At 35.9% G+C, this 3,670-nt stretch overlaps 1 long non-coding RNA gene across 1 annotated transcript; it reads left to right on the top strand.

Moving 5' to 3' along the window:
- The first annotated feature begins 313 nt into the window (after window positions 1–313).
- Window positions 314–3,328, top strand: LOC138872039 (uncharacterized). Its single transcript, XR_011400454.1, has 2 exons — window positions 314–1,019; window positions 3,077–3,328. It is a non-coding gene; the product is annotated as an uncharacterized lncRNA (long non-coding RNA).
- The last annotated feature ends 342 nt before the right edge of the window (window positions 3,329–3,670 follow it).

Genomic DNA, 3,670 nt, shown 5'->3' with positions numbered 1-3,670 from the left:
GTTAGCTTTTGCATTGTGTAATATTTTTATCTTATTTTAAAATGAGTCAATTAAGGTGTTGGATCACAATTTTAAGAGTTTTAGAACTCAGTTCTTGGCCCAATTCGGATTAGTCCATTAAGCCTAGGGACCCTTCTAGACTCTTCTTTGGAATAAAAACAAACAAAAAGACCCTAAGGAGCTAATACACAAAGACCTAGGGACTAATTGACAAAATACACAAAAATACACCTAAACCTAGACTCTACCTATAAAGTAATGCTTAACAAAAGCTGGAGGAGGAGAACAAAAAGCTGAAAAAGCTGCGCAACAATATACAGAGACCCCCCTCCCCCGCGTCGTCTTCTAAAAACGACCCACCCCCTCAAGTTCATCTCCTTCGAACCACCCCATCCCCGAACGACCCTGAGCCTCTTCTTCTTCATGACCCCTCACCCAAGAACACACAATCATCAGCCGTTTTTTTAGAGAGCAACAACCATTTTCTATGAAGCCAAAGCTTCTTCTTCTTCATTGACATGAATCTCAAGAAGCTCCACTCAATGCTATTTGGAGCAGAAGTAGCTCTCGAAAGAAAGGATTTTAGTTCTACAACAGTATTCGGATTAGGACTCATCGGCTTCCTCGATTCACATTCTCAATTCGGCATCGACGATGCCTTCATTCGTCCAATTCACTGTGAAGCTCTGTCCAAGTTTGGTTTCGCTCGACGCTCTCTCATTACTAAATTCGACCACCACCAAATCTGAGGTTAAACGAATAGAAACAAGACAGGAATTAGTACGGGAGAAAATCATCGATCTTCCTTTTGATAAATACAAAAAAAAAAAAAACTGTTCTGATCTTCCAATTCAGTTTTTCGAACTTTGTTAAAATGGATGGAGTTTGACGGAGGTTAAGGTGTCCGAGTTTGAGTTTTCCGGGCGATATTTGAGGTTTCCCGTCAGCTGTTCGTCGAATGTTATGTCAAGAAATTGTTCAGTTGCTGTAATTTTGAGCTCAGATCCATCAATACAAAGGTTTGATTTTTCTCTTCTTACTGTGTTGCTTAATTTCTCCTTTATAGAATGTATCTTCTTCTTTTTTATTTGCCTTGCATAGAGTACTGTAGTTGCCCGTAAGTTAGTGATCTTTAGTAAATTGGAGGTTCTGCAGTTTGTAGGGAAATAATGTTATTTATCTCAGAGTAGCTTATTAAAATATAAGGTTTAGGTGTGGAGACTAATCTGTGGCATGTGATTCAAGTGGGTTCAATTGTTCTTATATTGTTAACAAACAAATTCCATGAATGGATCTCCGCATTAGCATTTCATCAATCATATTCCATACAGTAGAACCTCGATTTACATTAAAACAACATTTTCATATGAATATCGTAGTTGCTTTAGGCGCGTAATTTAAATTACCTTCCTGAACTCGGGTGCGTATTTATGTGATCCAAATCCAAATCCCAACAATGTCAAAATATGTCGAAGACCGCGAGTGCATTTATGTGACGTGGTTCAAGACGTGTTTTAATAGTGTTGCAATATTCTTAAAAATTAAATAGAGCGTTTAAGTTAAAATTTGCACATAGGTTTAACATGTACTAAAATCAAGTAATTAAGCCGAATATAGCAGTTGAGCGACCGTGCTAGAACCACGGAACTCGGGAATGCCTAACACCTTCTCCCGGGTTAACAGAATTGCTTACCCGAATTTTTGGTTCGCGGACTGTAATACAGAGTCAATCCTTTCCTCGATTCGGGATTTGAACCGGTCACTTGGGACACCATAAAATTATCCCAAGTGGCGACTCTGAATTTTTAATAAAATGATCCCGTTTTAATTGTCACTTTAAATTGGAAAAACTCTCATATGCCCCTTTCCGGAGGTGTAGTGAAAAAAGGAGGTGTGACAGCTCTGGCGACTCTGCTGGGGATCGAACTCAGAATCTCTGGTTCAGGGTTCAAGAATTCGAGCTTAGAAGAATTGTTACATTTGGTTTTATCTGTTATCTGATTTTATTACATGTTTGAGCCTAATGTGCTAAATGTTGCTTTTTACCGCTTTGATATTATCTGAACTGTATATATAAACTGCTACGAAACCCCTCTCTTCTCTCTCCTGAGGAGTGCACACTGGTCGTGACTTCTTTCTGTTAGTATCATATCCCAAATAGAACGAGGTTCGAACAAGTTGCAAAGGCGGATGATCTTTTGGTTACCGGTACGCAGCCCCCCCTCGGCTCGAGTTGTCCGCTCGGGTAAGCCAGGTCTAGAACAAATAAACCCAGATTTTTTAAAACCTAGTATAACAATACCTCATGTCGGATCCCTAGTAGGAACGTTTGTTTGCATCATGTGCATTTTGACTTAGGGGACTCAACACAGGGGTTGGGTCTGTCTAGGACAGGTATACCCCAAAAAATAAAAGACCATCCTGATGCATCTTATGTGCTACATGTTGCATTTATTCAAGGGTAAAATGGTTATTTGGCGGACCAATGATAGCTGAGGGTAGATGACGAAATGAAAAAAAAAAATTAAAAAAAGAAAGAAGAAAGAAAAAAAAGAAAAAGAGAGGGTGAAGTGTGAAGATAAAGGGAGTGGGGCCTAATTATGTTTTCTGTTACATTTTGTTAAGAAAAAAAGAGCTTGAAAAATTCAAAATTTTTGTACTTTTTCACCATTTTTCAAAAATCAAAAATCAAAAAAAAAAGGGGAAAAAGAAAATAAAAAAAAGAGTTTACATGTTTCGTCATTTTTCAAAAAATAAAGAGAAAGAAAAGACAAAAAAAATATATTTTATCTAAATTAGTTGTTATTTTTATTTTTCACCCGTATCCAATCTTTCCGAACTACGCATACTTGATTCTCTCTTTCGGGGCGTGATACGTAGGCAACCCATATAGGGTCCGGTCTTCCTAGTAAATCTTAGGTTCTTGGCTTTGCGGGGTCGTAGCCAAATTTTGCACTTCTAACCACTTTTTGGCCAAATAAGTCATTTTGCAAAAATAGCCTCAATCATGTCTTGCATGTGTCTAGTAGGGAATGTTATTGTCTCACATAGTGTTGGTTTAAGTTTTCTCATACAGGTGTGGATCCACTTACCGGAGTTTGAGCATGACAGATACCCCAGGACCACCGCATTTAGGAGTTGCTTAAGGAGATGTTTTATATTTGTTATTTTTATTTTATTTTTATGTTTGGAGTATGTTTTTTTTATGTCGTCTTTTACTTTCTAGTTTTGTACAACAATGTCGAGTTTTTTGTTATTGTACTTTTATTATGTATTTGAAAAGGTGTGGTGTAACTCAAAATAAAAAAAAAGATATTTTGCGTTTTTATATTTCCATTAGAATTTTCTTTAGAAATATTACTCCTAGAAATCAAGAAGAAAAAAAAAGAAAGTTTGAGGTGGTTTTATTTTAGGAAGTTAGTATCTAGATTTTTTTTTTTTTTAAAAAATAAAATTGTTTTTATACTTCCCTTAGTATATTAGGACCAAAATTCAAAAAAAAAAAAAAGAGAATTTTCTTTTAGTACCTCTTTAAAAGTTTTCTTTAAGACATTAATTCAAAAATCCAAAAAGATTTTCTTGTTAGGTGTTTCTTTGAGAAATTAATGAAAGATGAAAAAAAATTCTTTTTTTTTTCATTAGAACTTTAGGATATTGTATACTTTATCTT

Source organism: Nicotiana sylvestris, chromosome 6 (assembly GCF_000393655.2).
Source record: "Nicotiana sylvestris chromosome 6, ASM39365v2, whole genome shotgun sequence".
Lineage (NCBI taxonomy): Eukaryota > Viridiplantae > Streptophyta > Magnoliopsida > Solanales > Solanaceae > Nicotiana > Nicotiana sylvestris.
This window is presented reverse-complemented; position numbering and strand designations above follow the sequence as displayed.